This window comes from Symphalangus syndactylus, chromosome 6, assembly GCF_028878055.3.
Source record: "Symphalangus syndactylus isolate Jambi chromosome 6, NHGRI_mSymSyn1-v2.1_pri, whole genome shotgun sequence".
NCBI classification, from domain to species: Eukaryota; Metazoa; Chordata; class Mammalia; order Primates; family Hylobatidae; genus Symphalangus; species Symphalangus syndactylus.
Genome location: NC_072428.2, coordinates 102,603,969 through 102,625,149, shown reverse-complemented (window position 1 = coordinate 102,625,149; position 21,181 = coordinate 102,603,969). Strand labels below are relative to the sequence as shown.

At 41.2% G+C, this 21,181-nt stretch overlaps 1 protein-coding gene and 1 long non-coding RNA gene across 4 annotated transcripts in view; one reads left to right on the top strand and one right to left on the bottom strand.

Moving 5' to 3' along the window:
* The window catches only part of IFRD1 (interferon related developmental regulator 1), a 53,737-nt gene extending 32,890 nt beyond the window's left edge, over positions 1–20,847 (bottom strand). Inside the window, exons 1-2 of the mRNA XM_063642123.1 lie at positions 20,777–20,847; positions 20,548–20,612 (exon numbers count right to left, since the gene is read on the bottom strand). The gene's annotated coding sequence lies outside the window, so the exon portion shown is untranslated. The remainder of the gene's footprint in view (positions 1–20,547; positions 20,613–20,776) is intronic.
* Positions 1,559–10,725, top strand: LOC129484901 (uncharacterized). 3 transcript variants are annotated; one of them, XR_008658559.1, is made up of 3 exons: positions 1,559–1,642; positions 2,234–2,429; positions 10,477–10,725. It is a non-coding gene; the product is annotated as an uncharacterized lncRNA (long non-coding RNA). The 3 variants fall into 3 exon arrangements; XR_010121574.1 differs by lacking the exon at positions 1,559–1,642 and having other exon boundaries at positions 1,784–2,429; XR_010121575.1 differs by lacking the exon at positions 1,559–1,642 and having other exon boundaries at positions 1,784–2,429; positions 10,458–10,725.
* Positions 20,848–21,181: the final 334 nt, after the last annotated feature.

Below are 21,181 nucleotides of genomic sequence, written 5' to 3'. Positions count from 1 at the left end.
TTGTTTTTGTTTTTGTTTTTTTGGTGGGGGATGGTGTTTGTTTTTTGGGTTTTTTGTTTGTTTGTTTTTGAGACAGAGTTTCACTGTTGTCACCCAGGCTAGAGTGCCATGGTGCAATCTCGGTTCACTGCAACCTCCACCTCCCAGGTTCAAGCAATTCTCCTGCCAAAGCCTCCCGAGGGATTACAGGCATTCACCACCATGCTCGGCTAATTTATGTATTTTTAGTAAAGACGGGGTTCATCATGTTGCCCAGGCTGTTCTCGAACTCCTGACAAGTGGTCCACACACCTCGACCTCCCAAAGTGCTGGGATTACAGGCATGAGCCACCACACTCGGCCGTTTTGGGGGGGCTTTTTTTGATATGAGTCTCCCTCTGTCATCCATGCTGGAGTACAGTGGTGCCATCACAGCTCACTGCAGCCTTGACCTCCTGGGCTCAAGCAATCCTCCCGTCTCAGCCTCCTGAGTAGCTGGGATACAGACGCATGTATCCCAGCTAATTTACTTATTTATTTTTGTAGAAATGGGGTCTTGCTGTGTTGCCTAGGCTGGTCTCGAACTCCTGGGCTCAAGCAGTCCTCCCAGCCCAGCCTCCCAAAGTGCTGGGATTACAGGCATGAACCACCACACCCGGTCTACAACCAGTTCTTGTTCCCAGCTTTCTCCGTGTGATAGTACTAATTTTACGGCCAACAACCAGAGAATCTTAAATAGTTGACAATTTCTTAAGGGGTAACCTACTTCAGACTCCTGCCTCCCTAGGAAACCATTGACAACATGATTAAGATCCAAGGCTCTAACTCAGTATTCCAGAGTTCAAATCCTGGCCATACCATTTGCAATGGATTCTTGAGCAAGTAACTTCACTGTTCCATGCCTTGGTTTCAATGTGATTAATGATAGAACCTATTTCATGTGGCTGGAACGAGGAATACATGAAACAATACAAGTAAAGTACTTAGCTCAGTACTCAGCACATAGTAAACAATTAATGTTAGCCATTAATATTAGTAAACAGATATTTATCATTTTTTCTTAAACTCTGACAGTGCTAGAACTCACACAACTCTTCAGGGCAGCTCGTTCCAACAGTGGATATTTGTCATTTTTTGAAAAGTCTCAATTCCTTCAACAAATATTCCTCAGGTGTCCACTGTATACCAAGCATGTTCTAGAGCATGAGAACAAAGAGATGAGTGAAAACAGTGTTTGTCCTCATAAAGTCCCTAGTCCAGCAACAGAACTCAGTACCAGGTGGCCTGTGGCTGTCGGTCCCTCTCAGCCCATTTGGAGGTGACTCTTGCTTCTTTCATGACGGATCAGCTTTCACTGCCACCCCCAGGGACATGACCAAGGAGGTTCCTCCTCTTTACCCCTAAGCAGTGAGTCCACAGACTCCCTGGAGAGTTCAGTCATCTCTTCTGGAGCAAGTCACCTAGCCGCAGTGAACCTCCATTTCCTTATCTCAAAAATGGGAGTAAATAATCCCTGCCCTGTTGATGTCACTGGATTGTCATAAAAATGATATCATTATGTAAAGGTCTTTGTAACCTGCCAAGTACTCTGTAATGATGAGATACTCCTTATATTAAACCAAAGAAAGAAATGACTCTGCTAAAGATGGAATTTTAGACATCAGTAAGCAAGGGAAGATCTTTTGGCTGGGAGCTGATAAAGTGGTTAAGAGGAGAAATTTACTAAGACCCAGATCAGACTTATAAGGACAAGACTAGATTGAGTCAACCAGGCCTCCAGCATTGCTCCTAAAAATCTTATTGGAGGCCATATACTGTGCTGGAGGGTCACCGAGTTTTAGATCCAGACAGACAGAACTAGAGTCAAAATGCCTTATCAACCACTTACTAGTTTGGTGACTGTGTGCAAGTTCCTTAATCTAAGCTATATGAATGAGGAATATATGAAACAGTACGTGTTAGCTATTAATATTAGTAAGCAGATATTTATCCATTTTTTTCTTAAATTCTGCGAGTGCTAGGAATCACACAACTCCTCAGGGCCGCTAGTTCCAACACTAGATAGTCATCATTTTTGGAAAAGTCTCAGTTCCTTCAACAAACATTCCTCAGGTGTCCACTATATACTAAGCATGTTCTAGAGCATGAGACAAAGGGATGCCTGAAAATAGAGTATTTGGCCTCATAAAGTTCCTAGTCTAGCAGGAGAGCTCAGCATCATTTGTAAATCAGATTCTCTCTCCTTGGAATTCAGAATTAGAACTGAGAGACACTCAAAGAGTCTGGACTGTCTTCTGAGCAGAGAATAAAAAGTAGCTATCATCTGCCCACCACAGACATGGAAAAACAAGAAAGACAGTTTGCAGAGAGGAGAGAATGAAACAGGACTGTAGAGAGAAGCAGAGACAAGAAATGGATCTTCCCATCTCGTCATGAGCTTCCACTTCCAGGTAGGCAGAACAACCAGAGACTCAATTGAATTCCTGCCTTAGGCTCCCAGGGAACACCCTGAACTTTTTTTTTTTTTTTGAGATGGTGTCTTGCCTCTCACCCAGACTGGAGTGTAGTGGTGCGATCACAGCTCACTGAGGTCAGGTAACCCTCCCACCACAGCCTCCAAAGCCGCTGGGACTACAGGTGTGCACCACCATGCCCGGCTAATTTTTTTGGCTTTTTTTTGAGACAGGATCTCACTCTATCACCCAGGCTGGAGTGCAGTGGCATGGTCTTGGCTCACTGCAACCTCCGTCTCCCAGGTTCAAGCAGTTCTCCTGCCTCAGCCTCCCAAGTAGCTGAGATTACAGGTGCGCACCTCGAACACCCAGCTAATTTTTGTGTTTTTCGTAAAGACAGGGTTTCACCATGTTGGCCAGGATGGTCTCAAATCTCTTGACCTCGTGATCCGCCAGCCTCAGCCTCCCAAAGTGTTGGGATTACAGGCGTGAGCCACCCTGCCTGGCCTAATTTTTGTATTTTTTGTAGAGACGGGGTTTTGCCATGTTTCCAAGGCTGGTCTGGAATTCCTGGACTCACACAGTCTGCCCACCTTGGCCTCCCAAAGTACTAGGATTACAGGGGTGAGCCATTGCGCCCAGCCTGAACTTTTAAAATAAACTCTTTCTTATGCTTAAGTTAGGTCCAGTCAGTTTTTATTTCTTGCAAGCTAGAATAGTTTACAGTTTCTCCTTAGCACTCCTCTGTTTTTTTTTATTAGTGTCTCTTGGAGTTCCAGAAAACTGTCCAGGCATTTGCAAGTGGGACTTTAAAAGCCTATCTTTTACACTCAGATGAAAGGCAATAGGAAGTAGGAACAGATTCTCCAACACTTTGGAGGCATGTTAGCACCTTTCTAAATTATGGAGAATGAGTGAACTGCCAAATTTCATTCATCATTACTGATATTTATTGTGAACCAATCCAGCCAAAAGAATTCTGAACAGACACTTTAAAAACCTATGCCAAACTGAATTGACCATACCAGGCTTATCACATTGAAATATTTATTTAAAATAGTCTTAAAATTATAATTATGTTGTTTTATTAAAATCAAGGGAGAAAACTAACCATTTATCAAACTGCTGAGACTGCTAAAAGAGTTATCAGCCTTATATAAATAAGACACACTTAGTAAATATTTTCATTCCATTCAAGAAAGGCTTTTGTGACCGAGTGCCATGGCTCACACCTGTAATCCCAGCATTTTGGGAGGCCAAGGCAGACAGATCACTTGAGGTCAGGAGTTCGAGACTAGCCTAGCCAACATTGGGAAACCCCATCTCTACTAAAAATACAAAATTAGCTTGGCATGGTGGCGAATGCCTGTAGTCCCAGCTACTCTGGAGGCTGAGGCAGGAGAATTTCTTGAACCCAGGAGGCAGAGGTTGCAGTGAGCCGAGATTGCACCACTGCACTCCAGCCTAGGTGACAGAGCAAGACTCCAGCTCAAAAAAAAAAAAAAAAAAAAAGGCTTTAGAAATTAATTTGTTGCAGACATCATTGATTTCCTGCCGCAGATCCATCTTACTTTCTTGCTTATCCTCAGAACTCCAATTTTGTTCAGATATCCAACTTCCTTCGAGGGGCCATGTGCTTCAGGGGAACGCTGGACCCCAGCTCCAGGGGTTGGGTCATAATTGATTCCTCTTATAATTGATTCCTCTTATAATTGATTCCTCTTATAAACGGTTTATTCTTGGGCACAGAACACAGCTCTAGCCAGTGAGGTGTAAGAGTTGAGGGCTTGAGGGAAAGATTTCTCCTTCCCAAGAGAAATACAAATGAACAGATGGTCTTGTCTTTTTCTGGATGTTGTCATTTGTGAGCATAAAGGCAAACAAAGCTAACACCAAGAATAGCAAAAGAGAAGGGTTAAAGAACATTGATGAGGTTTTTGAGTCACTGAATTAACCAACAGGCACCACCTACCATCCCCTACCCCTGGACCCCTTATGTGATTATAATAAATGCTTTTAATATTTAAAAAAATTTAAACTTGAGATTTCTGTGGCTTGGGGCTGAAAGCATCTCAACTGATACTGTTACATCTAACAATCTCTTTAAAATGATGATACCATTTGGCAATTTCTAACAGTCTTATATGCATTCAGAAATAAGTAAAAATAATCCCCCAACTATCTCCCTACTTCCCTTAAAAGTCCCAGATGTTCCAAGAAAGAAAATGTCTTTGAAATCCTCACTCTTGTCACCTGCTGTTTTGTACATACAATGTATGAACATAGGGCCCTGCCCACTTCATTCCGCCTCCACAGAATTCTGTCCAAGGACACCCTGTTAAAACTGTATTTGGAGAATTTCCTTCCTTCTGTGCCCACTATTATTGTGTATGACTGCTTTTTGGGCTTTTTCACTCTTGTTCTTTACCCATCTTTGGCTTCTGAATTAAGAGTTTTCATTTCCCTTAATGGTCCTTAATAGGGTTGTTTGTTACTGTTCTTGTTGTTGTTGTTATTAATTGGCATCAGAACTTTTTTTTAACCGAAACATCTTTCAACGGGAGGAATCCATTTTTCTGTCAACAGTATCCCAGGTGGCTAACTTTCATTATGCTCAGGTCAATGATTCATGAATGGTAGTTTTCTTTCTAAACAAGTGTTGCCATAATTGGTGAGTAATGGTACCTTTGCTGTATTCCAAAGACTGAGGGAATAAAACAGACTCCACCCACATGATAATAGGGTTAATTTGACTCTACATATATAGATTGAAGGTTGTTTATTTGTTGGCTTGATTTCCATAGCCTCGTCTTTTTTGGCGAAGGAGGTATCTTGTAGTCTCAAGTTATTTCTACTCATGCATCCATTCAAACAAATTTGCCTTTGTCTCCAGGTTGTGTTTCTTATGATAAATTTTTGGAAACCCTAGGCTGATCAAGGAACTCTCAAAATAGGAAGTGAAACAACAACATTTATACTTATAGCTCTTTATGTGCTTAAGGCAACATTCAGGAATATTCTTTCCCTACCCTTGTTCTCTCAAACTCTGCCTCTTTACCTTGATCTACCTCTCTCCTCACCCCCTGTATTTTTCTCCTCAAAGGTATGCACAGTGCTTCAGTGCCATTTTCATAGCCCTATAAGCTAGAAAACCTGCCTACACGTTTGCTTTTAAATGAGGTAGTACACTTTGCCAGCTTCACTATTTTCTTTCTTGTATTATTATTCCTTTTTTACCCAAAAATTTGGCACCATTTTTTTATGAACTCAGTAGTTATGATTTGACAGAGAGATACAAGCAATTAAGTAATGTATTCTTTTGAAGCTCTTCAAAGATGACATTCAATAAAATCCCTAGCTTTGATATTTATCCCAAACTCCAGAACCCCATATCTAATCACTGTCTTCTTCATTTACTATTCCACAGACTGGTCATATTTAGCAAATGAAAAATGTATCCACTCTACCCCTACCCCACTCTTACCTGTTTCTTCTTTGGCTTTATGCATCGTGGTTAATGGCTCTACTATCCATCTCAATATGCAAACCAGAAACCTAACCTCATTCAGCATGCTAAACCATTTCACATCTAAAATATGTCTAGACCCTGTCCTTTCCTCTCCTTCCTACTGAAACTACCAAGTATTACTTAGCCTCTTAGTTCACAGTCCCACCTCTAGTTTTCCCCAGCTCTAAGCTATCAGAATGATCTTCCTTATCCCATCCCTAATCCCATTACCATCTCCATGAAGACTTTCCAGCCCCCACTTTCATCCCTGCAGAATGGATTGCCTTATCTAGTGTGGCCCCTAGTGCTCTGGAGGGATTTCCATTATGGGGAAGTAGCATAGCCCTTAGTGATTAAAAGGTACATTTTCTGAAGTCAGACCATTAGGATTTGAACCATGGCTGTACCACTTACCAGCTGCAAGTTACCAAATCTCTGTTTTTCAGTTTCCTCTTCTATAAAATAGCACTAATCAGTAGTACTTCTTGGGGGTCGATGAGATAATTAAGTAAGATAATACATGCTGGCACTTAGCGCATGCCTGGCACATGGTACTGATATACACCCAATAAGCTATCATCATCATCATCATTATTATAGAAAATCTATGACTTTCACTGCACTAACTTGTTTATATTTTTCTTTACTAGGTTTTGAGTTCCTTGTATCTAATTCATCTTTGTAACCCAGCACCTAGCACTGGCCTGAAAAGTAGGAGACACTCCATACATATTTTTTGATTGAATCATCAGGTTACTGCTTGGCTTATAACTCCTCACTGGCTCCTGATTGCCTGCAGAATAAGATTCACACTTTTTCAGCCTGGGCAACATAGTGAGACTCCATTTCTAAAAAACATTAAAAAATTAGCTGGGCATTAGCTGGATCACACACCTGTTGTCCCAACTACTTAGGAGGCTGTGGTGAGAGGATTGTTTGGTGGGCTCTAGAGGTTGAGAGAGACACTGTCTCAAAAAAAAAAAAAAAAAACTGTTCTCTTTAGCCTGATTTATGCACCTATTCAGCTTAATCTCCTATACTCTAAGCAAGATTGCTTGCAGCTCCTTGGACATTTCCTTAAATCAGGAATGTCCTTCCAGGCCCTTTCCCCAAACTTGGTGAACATTTTTTGATATATAAGACCTTAATCTAAGTATCTTTTCCTTTAAAATCTTTCCTGACCCTTTTATAGGTGGCCAGCAAGTCTAGAAACATAGGCACATACATAATAAATGGTTTGTTGGTTTTATACTATAATACACAATGAAATAATATATTTGCATTGCGTGATTTCATGGCCACCCTGTAGCTAGAACTGATCCCTCCTACTCCTTCATGCCATTAGCCCCTTTTATGAAGCACTGATTAGCTGAGACAGAACAGAGCACACAGAGGTACTGCTTTATTCATCTTTGTATCTCAACCACCTAGCCCCATGATTGGCACAGACAGGCACTCAACAAATATTTGTTGAATTAATAAAACATCAGTAAATATTTATGGATCATCATTGCATAGGCCAAGAAAAACTGCCACCCATTTAATCATTGATAGTGAATATCCCTAATCCCCCTACATTCATTTTCATCACTGCTGCTCTGGGTGTTCAATGAAGCAAAATACTTAGCATGTGTCTTGGTGATCTCGTTTTGCATTTGTTGCATTCAGCTTTCATTCATAGTTAAAACGTGTTCCTTGAACAAATATTTTCATTTTTAAAAAAAGGAAAATTTTAAGGAAAAGTATCTGCTTTAATCAGTCAACATTATTTGAAATTCTTTTTCTTTAAGAGGAAAAATATTCGGCCTGGCACGGTGGCTCACGCCTGTAATCCTAGCACTTTGGGAGGCCAAGGTGGGCAGATACTTGAGGTCAGGAGTTTGAGACCAGCCTGGCCAACATGGTGAAATCCCGTCCCCACTAAAAATACAAAAATTAGCCAGACATGGTGGCGCATGCCTGTAATCCCAGCTACTCTGGAGGCTGAGGCAAGAGAATCACTTGAACCCAGGAGGCAGAGGTTGCAGTGAGCTGAGATCATGCCATTGCACTCCAGCCTGGGCAACAGAGCAAGACTCTGTTCAAAAAACAAAAGAAAAATAAACAAAAAAGAAAGAAAAAAGAAAAATATTGATAAAGTAATAGGCATATAAAATATTTCAAAATTAACGATACATTGAAGTATGAATGAATGTTGAATGTTCATTTTAGTAAGAGCCAATTAAAACCTGACCAGATAAATATATTTCTGTTAAGGTCAACTTGAATTTATACTGGCTGATGGAGCTTATGTATGGGGTTGCAGTCAGAGCATGTGGCATTTTTTACAAGCGCGCGCACACACACATACACACCCCTGTAGCAGATTCTTCTGGCTCAGTTCTGGACTGATAAAATCCAAGTCAGTCTCCTCTCAGCAAATTCTCCAGTGAAATAATATCCCTTAAAGATGACATTCAGCTAGAAAAATAAATGTTTAACATGACAGTTGCATAACATAGTCTGTGAAATTGAAGACAGCCCCTGGCTAATGATGATACCCACATTGTCAGATCCATGTTTTGCAGTCAAACACTTAATGATCTAATAAGGGAACCATTTAGAGGTTCTCTCTGCTTTAATAATGACTCATTGTCCTGGGAATCTTCACTCTCTATGAGAATAAGCCCTGGAGTGGCTCACAATTTGATGGTCACTATGACAACTCTGAAGCTTTCAGAGATGCTCTGGTTCTGTCCGCGGGTGGTTATGTGTTGATCTGATTTTGAAGGAGTGTTGCAGTGGAGAGGTAATACCGCCATCACTTATTGAAATCTAAAGTAAAATTATTGCCGTCCAATAAAATATTACTCTGTTCACCATTAATCCAACCTATAAAAGGCATCTTGCATCATGAGACATAATATTTAGTCACAGCACAATAGCATCCAAGGCTAGGAGTGCCAAGTTGGCATTTGAAACCTCTCAGAAGAAGTTTTTAAATTATATAGGGTGATCAAAAAAATAATTGAACACTTCCAAAATGTATTTGTCAGTAACCAGGTAATTCAGAATCATGTATGAGCCAAACTGTGAGTGACCTTTTCAATGTCTATGGAAAGTGTTAGGTTGTGATCATGTTTATATTAATATTTGTACGTGTTCAATTCTTTTTGAATCATTCTGTACAATAGTATGAGTGTGATATTAGTATAATCTGAGGTCCAAACATCCCACAAAATGGGATTTAGATGGTCTTTGAAACCCCTGAAGTTATATGCAAAAATATTGTATAGTTGAAAGTTAAAGTTATTTAATTTTATCCCATATTATAATTTGTCTTTATGTAATAACATGGAATTGATAAAAATTTTCATTAACAAATTTTACAATGATGTAATTACTTAATTGCTAAGTTAATTTTAAATTTAATTTAGAGTTTAATAAACTTCTACAGTTTTTAAAGTATATAGTAGACATATTAAAAATGTGTTATCATATTAAGTACAGTATATAACCCTGGCTGTTGTAGCACCATTGTCATCATTCCTGCTGTGGGATCCAGGGCCATTGCTAGCCCATAGAAAAATCTTTCCAATTCATACAGATTTTAAGAAGGCTCCTAAATGCCCTTCTTTTGGTGGGAATGAGTCAGTCCTGCAGTGAGAAGCATTGTTTAGTATATAGGCTTGATTTCAAACTCTTTTCATGCTCTCAGCTTGGTACCTATGTTCAGTGCACAAAATAAACAACTATACACAGCAGCCCCATGGGGACCTCAATGAAAATGAGAATAGACTATGACTCTTCAATACTTTTACTAATTAAAATACCTCGAACAGAGAGCAAGACATGCTCATCAATTAAAAAATAAGACAGGCACAGTAGCTCACACCTATAATCCTAGCACTTTGGGACGCCAAAGCAAGCTGATAATTTTGAGCTCAGGAGTTCGAGACCAGCCTGGGCAACATGGCAAAACCCTGTCTCTAAAAAAAAACACAAAAATTAGCTGGGTGTGGTGGCTCATGCCTGTGATCCCAGCTACTCGGGAGGCTGAAGTGGGAGGATAGCTTGAGCTGGGAAGTGGATGTTGCAGTGAGCCAAGATCACGCCACTGCACTCCAGCCTGGGCGGCCGAGCGAGACTCTGTCTCAAAAAAAAGAAACTATATTTAGTTGTGAAACTGCCTTTACAAAAATTATAACTGAGAAAATTATGACCATGAAAGATCTGACCTAACTGACTCCATCTTGCTTCTAACCTCCAAGCTGTCCTTGTTAATTCCTGGGTGTAGGCAGAACTAACTTTGGGAGGAACTTAGTTTATAGTTTAACTTTGAAACAAAGGATGATAACAGCCCTTTCCTGAAACAAACCCCCTTTCTGCCTGGGGACTAGATTGCCCTTGCAGGATTAACAAATTAGCCACAAGATTAGAAACTGTGGTTTAGGAGTATGCAGCTGCAGGCTACAAGATTCTGAACCTCCCCAAATTTCTCCTGGAGGTAACAACACTGTTGTAAAACCTAAAAGTAGTGCTTGAGGTATTTTGCAGACCCTGTACTCAGTGGATCAGCTGGCATCACCCAGATGGATAAACTGCCTCATCTGGTCTTCTGGCCCCACCCAGGAACTGATTCAGCACAAGAGGACAGCTTCAACTTCCTATGATTTCATCTGTGACCCCACCAATCAGCACACTCCACTTTCCAACTCACTACTCACCAAATTGTCCTTAAAAACCCTGATCCCTGAGTTTTTGGGGAGACTGATTTGAGTAATAATAAAACTCCAGTCTCCTGTACAGCTGGCTCTGCATGAATTCAACTCTTTCTCTATTCCAATTCCCCTGTCTTGATAAATTGGCTCTGTCTGGGCGGCAGGCATGGAGAACCCATTGGGAAGTTACAGTTGATTCTATGATCCACATGTTTTAACAGTTTAATATCTCTGAAATGGAAATGTCTTACAGTGCCATATCCATTCTGACACTCAATAAATTGTATATAATGAATATTTTCATTGGGAAAAAAAGATTAAGGAAGTGAAGTAATCCTAACTTCTATTTATATTGTGTTTTCCCTGTTTTCAAAGACTCCTTAGACTAAAAGAATCCCTCTTCAACCCCAAAGCAGTTTGCTTACACTCTTGTAAGCACTGTAAGTGTATTTTACTTTTCTCACCTGCTGAACCATAAACCCCTACAGTGCTTGGCCTTTGGACTTTTCTCTTCATCATGCCATTGGCCAGCAGTGTGACCACACGGAAGCAGCATGGGCTCTGAAGCCAGGCTGATGTGCGTCCAGATCTAAGCCCTGCCGTCTACTAGCTTGGTGATCTTGGGCAAGTTATTTAATCTCTGAGAGTCCCATTTCCTCATTTGTAAAATAGGGATAGTCATACTTAATACATGGAATTGGTTCAAAGGTTTAAAAATGAGCCAAGTTATAAAGGATTGGCACTTAGCAGGTTCTTTGTAACTGATTATCAGTATTTTTCATAGACAGCACAAATTTTGGAATCAGTTTCAAATCCTGGCTTAGTCACTTGATATGTCTCTAACTACAAGTTACTTCTTTAAGTCTCAGCTCTAAGTGCCATGAAGGTCAAGATCTTGTCTGTGGTGTTCACTGTTGTCTCCTTATCATCTAACACAGATCCTGACACATGGTTGTTGAATGAACCAATAAATGAATGAAAAATTAAGATAATTTCTTACCACACTATTGTAAGGATTCTAAAAACTGTACACTACACTCTGTACCACTTACAGTTACAATGCCTAGTACACGGTAGGCCACAATAACTGATTTTTGATGCTCCAGACAAATGAATATAAGAAAATAGGATATATAAAGTCCTTGGGCATTCATGCTCCCGTATTTATCATGTAATTATAGGAGTAGGCAATAAGAGGATGTGGCTAAATGGCTGGCCTGATGACTAATATCTTCTAGTATTAAATTGTGTTCATACTGCCAACACAACACTATTAAAGGCAGCAAGAATCACTTGTTTGTTTAGTAAATATGTACTGAGCACATAGGATGTAGATGATGCCAAAATGGACAAAATATTTATGAACAAGTACATCTATGTCAAGGACAGAATGTGGAGATGCTTGCTTTCTAAGAATTGAGGCCTCAGATGACTGGAGTTCCCATATAAAGGAGATTCCAAAAAGATTGTAATGAATAGACAGAATACTTGGTAGCCCCTTTCTTTAACTCAAATACTACTTTCATAACTGTGACATTTCTGCTTCCACTCATTTAGGCAGAGAGAGTAACCCCTATGACCTTTGGTCATCAATGCAGATAGTAGAGAAACAGAGTATGGAGGTTAGGACAAGGGAGTTTCCTACTGCCCTGGATATTTCCCTCCCAGTATCGCAATAGGATGGGAAGGAGGACTGCATAGATATGAGGAATAGGTGGTGGGAGGGTAAACTGCAGCCTGTGAGTCTAAAGATAAATGATCACACCACACCTCATCCAGAACCTGGCTTCTAGGTGATTTCACCTAAAAGATTCCAAACTGATGCATGTCATTCGTGTTCTCCAACATAGATAAGAGAGTAGACTCCATAGGTAGTAGTAGAGTCCTGTTTCTCAAGAGGAGAAAAAAGTCCTGAACTGTTATGCTGAATTATCAAATTTGAATTTTGTTACCACATATTTATATATTGAGACCAATCAATCTTAATTCAATTTATATAATATGACATATAGTTAAAACAATAGTGTATGTCTTCGTATAATAATTTCTAGCCAAAAGAGCAAGACAGAAACCTCCTAGTCTAGCCTTAAGCTTCCTTAGCTCCCTTTGTGCCCTGTAAAGCACTAATGGTGTAAGTAGCTTTCTGGCCACAACAGGATACACAGGATACTGGTAGTAACAGCAATATAGCTTGAAAAATAATAAGCAGAAAATGTTCTAGGATCCAGGACACATGAAGAGAGAAGGTGGGAGGGAGGGGAGGAGAAGGATGAGGCAAGAAAGAAGAAGAAAGGAAAGAAATAAATTATTAAGTTCCATTCATCTCAAGGAGTAATTATGTAAAACCTTGAGCCAGAGGAGCTCAGAGGAATGGTCCTTCCACTCTCGCTGGCCTTTGGGGAGCCTCTGCATCAATCAGCTGGGGAACACGGTGTTGACCTATATGAAACACGATGCTGGGAGAATCTTCTACATCAGGCCCCAGGCTGTATGAGTACCCCAGGCTACTTCTGGCAGAGTAGCAAACTGCAATAGGTGATCCTTCTGGCTCCCTTTAGTCTAGTCCACCCACTTGGTCAACCTCAAAACGAACAGAGATAGAAAGGGGATGAAAAGTAGTTAGGAGTGAACATGTGTGTGGAAGGGAAGCAGAGAATTAGCCCCATTCCCGGACATGGGCTCATGAAGGTTTATTTTGGGTAGGCCAGATGTGAAATACTTCTCTATTTTCTAGTGTTCCCAGGGCAACAAAAATCAGGGCTCATGTCATTTGTGATGAAAAGGAAGTTTAGACTTTTACCAGGTTCTCCTTCCTAAGTGCTTCTGAAAATCCCCAAGGAATGCTCACCTGTTCCACACATCTTCCCTGGCTATTGCTTGTCCCCTCAGCTAGGACTTAGACTGCTGCTCCAGTCTTCAGCAGGCCACCCCTGGCCATCTCAGAACTACCTTCCAGGTTGTTGCCAGGCTTCCCTATCTGCTGTATTCCCGGCACCGACACATGCCCATCCCTGAATCCCCAAAGTACCACAACAATCAGGAGGCTTGGGATAACAGGAGGGAATTATGATATAGAAAACAGCATTTTCCTAAAAAAGAATTGGGCTCCCAAATCCTTCACCTGCCTCAGGTTGCATCTTTTCTATGTTGCTGATTACAATTTTTTGCTTTCCTTGGCTCCTAACTCCCTCTGTGGAATGACAGTGGGCAGCTCCAAGTCCTTTTATCCAAGAGAAGCCCTTAGGGCTCTGCAGATGCTGTCAACCCCACCATACCTCTGATTTGTATCTGCCAACATGGAACAGACATGGAGAGGATAAAGAAGTAGGAAGAAGCTGAGAAGAAGGGAGATGAGAAAGATCTGACTGAAACATCAGCACTATGCTCTATGGCTCAGAAGTGTCTTCTAATAGTAACATTCTATATTTTATTTATATAACAACTTTTCTCATGAGTTATCCTCTTATAAGAAAAACTGAAGGACTATCAATAGAAAACTTAACCAAGCTGCAATTTTTGTAACATGAGGTTGTAGTATGTGTTCTTTTTTAGGAAGATGCTAGGCCCACCTTATCCCGAAAGAAAAAAGAATATGCCTTGTTTATTGAGATTGCTAAAATATTAAATTGATATCATGAGTCCCATTTTAGTGTGCCTGAGTGAGAATCTGTTGAAGCAGACGGGACATTATGGGAAGAAATATTACAAAGTAAAATTAGATTTTTCATACACAGAGTAGCAGCTGTTCAGATAGCAGGAAAATCCTTAGAAGCCATTTATCAGGTGGCAATGTGGTGAACAACAAAGACAACTCTTCTTTCAGATGTGAGAATGGTCCAGCACACCTCTGTGACTGCAGATGACAGCATGCTGTGTTCCAGATATTGGAACTATCAAATAACTGATGTTCAAAGGCTTATACTTCTGAATGAACATTCTAGAGTGCAAATTGCCTTTGACTTAACGTGACCAAAAACAGAATTCTAAAGTGTAATCACATGCTGGATGTGCCCGACGGCTATGATACAGAGTGATGTGTGCATATGCCAGTGGTTTCTGTAGGTACAAGACATGCCAAACACAACTGAATAGCCAGGTCTGAGATTAGGCAAGTGTTTTAAAGTAGAAAAAGCCACAATTGGGATAAAAACAAAGCAAGAATATGGGTGACAAACAAGAAAGTACAACAGAGTAATTGCAACTAAGGCAACTCAATTGGTAGATAGGTCTAAGAACCAAAGAGTTCAAACATTTGTAAATTATTTCCCTGCTTTTGGACAGACAGGTCAGAGTTACTTTTCTGAACTAGAAAGATTTGTAGGGAGATGAATTTTATAGGCAGTAAAGGGCCACCTCAAAGTAAAACTGTCAAGTTAATAAAGTCTGTTGTCATGATGACAATAGCTTTTGAGAAGAGGATTGACATGATGTCAACGTTTTGTTTTTAGGAAGATTAATCTACTGGTAATACGAAAGATGACTCGAAAGGGGACGGGCAGGGTGGATTCAGGTTTTGTGTGTCTGAAGCTAATACCAGCTTTAAAAGGGTGGGGGCTCTGTTTAAGAAAAAGAATACAGATTCAAGTATACAAAATTTGCTAGGGCCCTTCCCAGAGCCTTTGAATGGCTTCATGCAAGGAAGGGAGTCTGAAGGTTAAGCTTCCTTACCTTCAATAAGCCACCTCATAAGCAAATGATAGCTAAGCCACTAACACTGTCACCCTCATCTTGCCAGCCACCCAAGTGAGAACCCCAGGAGTCATCTTTTATCCTTCATCTTACTTCCTCTTCAGTCACCCAGCCATGCCCATTTAATTTCCTAAGTATTTCTCAAGTTCATTTATTTCTTCATTCTTCATTCCAGTACCTTAGATCTACCTGTCACTGCCTCTTAACTACTCCATTGCAAATAGCTTTTCCAAACTGGTTCCCTGTTTCCACCTGTTTACCTCCTAGAAACCTATCCTTCACCCAGCCACCCAGAATACTCTATCTATGGGTAGATCTGATAATCTCACACTTCTGGTTAATACTCTTCATTAAAGCTTCATCAGGAGAAGGCCCAAGCCTCCATAGCATTATAAGCAAAGCCTGTGTGATCTCACCCCTTTGTCACCCTTGCTTTGCACTTCTCACATGTCAGCACAATACTGCATTTCCAGCAAATGCCTTGAAAGTTTTTACATCTGGGTTTTTGGTTCCTGACTGACCTCTTGGCTGAGAATTATCTCCCTTTACCCTCATCCCCCCTCCTTCCAAACTCTCTTTACCAGGCTCACCTTTTCCTGGGGGTCTTCATAGAGACCCACCCCTCTGCCCCAATCAAGCTGGTGAGGTGCCCTCCTCTGTAATGCCACATACAGTGCTCCATCAAGGCACTCAGCACCCTGTGTTAAAAGGACCTGTTTATAGCTGCCTTTCCCTCCCTTCTCCAGACTGTGATCTCCTTGGGAATAGGAGCCACATCTGATGCATTTTTTTATCCACAGCACTTCACAGAATGTAGGTCTCACTAGATATTTTTGAATGAGTGAACAAGTTAATGATGAAATCAAGCACTACATGCGTTATTCTCTGTGATACAGTATAGAAAGACAAGAGATAATTCTGGGGTATGTCTAAGCTTGTGAGCAGGAGAAAGAAAAGAAAGCAATTAAACACAGAAGACAGAATAATCAGTAAAAGGGATCAATAGCTATTGTTTATGTTGTTTTTCTACTTATCAAGTTAAGTTTCTAAAATGAATGCATATTACTTTTTAAAAATGAAAGAAAGGAGTTTATTAGGGTAATTGCTAAGCTACTGAGACAAAAGGACTACAAAATAGAATGATGAAAATGTAGTGTAAATGTAATTCTCTCACATGTAAAAATTCAGTGGTGATCAGTTTAGGGCTGGCAGAGGAGCACTGCTGTCCTCAACATGCTAGCCCTTCCACCTTAACAGCAATTGCTTCTACTATGGTTTGAATGAGTCCCCCAAAGTTCATGTGTTGGAAACTTAATCCCCAATGCAACAGGATTGTGGGGTGAGGCCTAATTGGAGGTGTTTAGGTCATGAGGGCTCTGCCCTAATAAATTGATTAATGTCATTATCTTGAGAGTCAGTTTGTTATGAAAGTGAATTCAACCCCCTCTTGCCCACTCTTGTACATTCTCTTGCCTTGTGATGCCTTCTATCATGTTTTGATTGTAAACCAAAAGTATCTGAGACAGGTCTCGGTCAATTTGGAAAGCTTATTTTGCCAAGGTTAAGGACACACCTGTGTCACAGCCTCAGGAGGTTCTGACAACATGTGCCCAAAGTGATTGGGGTACAGCTTGGTTTTATACATTTTAGGGAGACATGAGACATAAATCAATGCATGTAAGATATACCTTGGTTAGGTCCAGAAAGGCCTGACAACTCAGAGTGGGGGCCTCCAGGTAATTGGTAAATTTAAAGGTTTTATGATTGGCATTTGGTTGGAAGAGTTATTATCAATAGAAAGAAATGACTGGGTTACAATAAGAGGTTGTGGAGACTAAGGTTTTATCATGCAGATGATGCCTCCAGGTAGCAGGCTTCAGGGAGAATAGATTGTAAATAGATTGTAAATTCTTATCAGACTCTAAGAGTCTGTTCTATCAGTAATTACGAAAAGGATGAGGGCGTAATGAGACATGTGTGGATCCCACTTCCCATCATGGCCTGAACTAATTTTTCAGGTTAACTTTGGAATCCCCTTGGCCAAGAGGAGGGGTCCATTCAGTTGGTTGGCAGGACTTATAATTGTATTTTTGGTTTATGTGATGCGGCAAGAAGGCCCTCACCAGATGCGGCCCCTCAATCTTAGATTTACCAGTCTCTGGAACTATAAGCCAGATAAACTTCTAATGTTTATAAGTTACTACCCATTCTGTGCTATTCTGTTACAGCAGCACAAAACAGACTAAAAGCTTCCAACCAGTGGTGAGAACAAAAGACAAATGACAGGACAAGTAGTCAGCTTAAGGGAAGGCATAAGTTGCCCCCACTCTTAGCCAAATGTCCATACTCAACTGCAAGGGAGACTGGGGAATGTAGTTTCTAGCTGAGCCTCCACAGCTAACATATGACAGGTTCATTTTTATTTTTATTTTTTTAAAGACAGGTTTCACCCTGTCACCCATGCTGGAGGGCAGTGGTGCAATCATAACTCACTGTAGCCTTGAACTCCAGGCTCAAGTGTCCTCCCACCTCAGTCTCCCAAGTAGCTGGGATTACAGGAGTGAACCACCACACCTGGCTGAAAGTTTTATTCATGAAAGGAAGGAGAGAGGAATACCAGAGACAAGTGGCCTGATGTAAAGTCTTTTGTTTCTACAAAATGAGAAAGAAAGAGAATGTTTTAGCAAAAGCCAGATTTCATGGGATTAAGAGTTTTTGGTCAGCAAACAAGTGAAGATGAAAAAGTGCAGATATTTATTCAGATTTAACAGTAAACAGAAAAAATAAATGATGACAAGAAAGAACTAAAGAGTAATAGGTGGTGGTGTTTTGGTTTGTTTTGTTTTTCTTGAAGGAGTAGTGCCCGAGTGTATTAGTCAGGGTTCTCCAGAGAGACAGAACCGATAGGATATATGAAAGGGGATATATTAGGGAGATTTGACTCATATGATCACAGAGGTAGAGGAGTCCCACAATAGGCCACCTGTCAGCCGGAGAACCAGAGCGCTGGTAGTGTGGCTCAGTCCAAATTCAGAACCCTCAAAACCAGGGAAGCCAACATTGCAACCCTTAGTCCAAGGTCAAAGGTCCAACAGCCCCTGAGAAGCCTCTGGTACAAGTTCTGGAGTCCAAAAGCCAAAGAACCTAGAATTGGATGTCCAAGGGCAGGAGGAGAAAAGGTGTCCTGCTCCAGAAGGGAGAGAGAGAGAATCTCCCCTTCTTCTACCTGTTTGTCCCAGCTAGGACCCCAGCCCACATTGGATGGTGCCCACCCACATTGAGGGCAGATCTTCCTCATTCAGTCCACTGACTTCCAAATCAATAATCTCTGGAAAACCTCACAAATAAACCCAGAAATGATGCCTTACCAGCCATCTACACCTCCCTCAATTCAGTCAAGTTGGCACCTAAAATTCACCATCACACTGAGAATGTTTGAAGACATCAGTGGAGAGAAAGATAAAAAACTGACATTTGGCTAGGCATGGTGTCACACCTATAATCCCAGCTACTTGGGAGGCTGAGGCAGGAAGATTGCTTGAGCCCAGGAGTTTGAGGCTACAGTGAGCTACAATCATGCCAACACTGCACTCCAGCCTGGGCAACAGAGTGAGATGCTATCTCAAAAAAACAAAACAAAACAAAACAAAACAAAACCTGACAATCACCCAGGTGCTGTAGAATACATATTCTTTTCATCAGTACATGGAGCATTCTCCAGAATTGACCACATCTTAGACCACAGGACAAATACCAATAAATTCAAAAAGGTAGAAGTCATATCTCATATATTTTCTGACCACAATGGAATAAAACTAGAAATCAATAAAACAAGGGGAACCTCAGAAAATACAGGACATGAATATTAAACAACATGATCCTGAACTACCAGTGGGTCAATGAAGAAATTAAGAAGGAAATTAAAAAAATTTTTGAAACAGGCCTGGCACGGTGGCTCAGGCCTGCAATCCCAGCACTTTGGGAGGCTGAGGCGGGTGGATCACCTGAGGTCAGGAGTTCGAAACCAGCCTGGCCAACATGGTGAAACCCCATCTCTACTAAAAATACAAAAATTAGCTGGTGTGGTGGCAGGCGCCTGTAGTCCCAGCTACTCGGGAGGCTGAGGCAGGAGAATCGCTTGAACCTGGGAGGCAGAGGTTGCAGTGAGTCAAGATCGCACCATTACACAACAAAAGCGAAACTCTGTCTCAAAAAAAAAAAAAAAAAGAAAGAAACACTATCATAATCATCATAATCTTTACCTTCCCTTCACCAGACACTCCCTACACAGCACGCTGACCCTGTGCTGACTTAGAAACTCCAGAGCACCAGATTACCTCAAGACAGCACAGTCAATTTACAACCAAAAGTATGCCTGCAACAGAACTCTCTGCCACCTGGAGAGTATCTCCAGACGATGGCCACTTTACAACCTAGCTCTGCCTGCAATGGTGCCAGCTCGACCATGGGGTAGATAAGACACCATAAGTGAGTCAAGTAAACCCCCACCTGCTGGCTCCCTCCCCTGCATGCTGTTCATGCCAAGTCCCCCTTTAAAAGCCCCTGCTTTCTGCCCCCAAAGCAAAACAGTATCCTTAAAGGGAAGAACCTGTATTTCTTCTCATAAGCTAAGCTTTGGAATAAGTCACTTTCTTTATAACAGATCCTGTTCCTGTTAATTGTACTCTGCAAGCAGTGAGCAACTGAACCTGTGCTTCAGTTACAGTAGGGCAGATGCCTCTTCAGTCACACTGAATTCACATTTGTCCCCTGGTGGCTGGAAGAATCCAGATGTACATGATAAATCCATGGAACACACATAAGAAAAATGGAGATAACAAAGCATGTCGATCTTGAAAAGATGTTAGGTGAGCAATCCTGTAGGTGGGACCCTACATGGCCACAAAGGGCCAGAGGTTTTAGCGACTTTGATTTTCTACCAAGAGCTCATGCTTCCCTCCCTCTATCCTTCCCTCCTCATCACCTTCCTGACCCACTATTTGCTTTTAATTTTCTCCATGTTCTTCTGCATATGATCACCTTCTGGTTTTTGTTCAATCTCAAAGAAACATTTCTAATCTCTGCCAAGGTACCCACCATTTACCGGGTTAAGAGCATGGACTCTTAACTCAAAAGGCTTGAGTAGCATCTTAGTCTTTGAGCAATTTAACATCTTTAAGCCTCAGTTTTCTCATATGCAAATGGAGATAATACCTACCTTGTGATCAGCTTCTGAGAATTAAATGGGATGTCCACGTAAAGTTCTTCGCATAATGTTGGCACCTAGTGATCACCAATAAATGTTAATTTTATGTAACAGTGCTACCAGATAAAGCAGCTGGCATCAGCCCAAAGCCTGACCAGTTCAGGCTGTCGGCTCAAGTGAAAATAAGTAATAAAGGAACATCAAATACTGGGATGAATTACACACATCCCTCTGGAACAACCTTTAACTATGTAGACCTTGAATGAACCAGGATCCAGAAGGAGTGCAGTCTGGTTTTAACAGCAGTCAGCCTTGGTAGGGCCTCCTGGGGTTGGCCTTCACAACAATAGGAAGTGCTGAGTCATCCTGCCCCCGGGGTAGGGTGGGGAAGCCCACAGAAATCCTTCATGGCAGGCCTCCGAGCAAGCATTCCAGGGCCTACTCTGTCCACTCTGGTCTCCTGACCCATTTGCAGCTGACCTTCTCTTTGTCACAACCCTATTTATTCTCCCATCTCTCGCCCACTGATCCAACTGGTTATTTTCCTTCTCTGGACTCAGACCTCCTGATCCCAGTTCTTGGGGTGCAGCCAAATGATCAGGTGTTCTTATAAACACCTGAAAATTTTCTCCTTTGAATCAGGGGA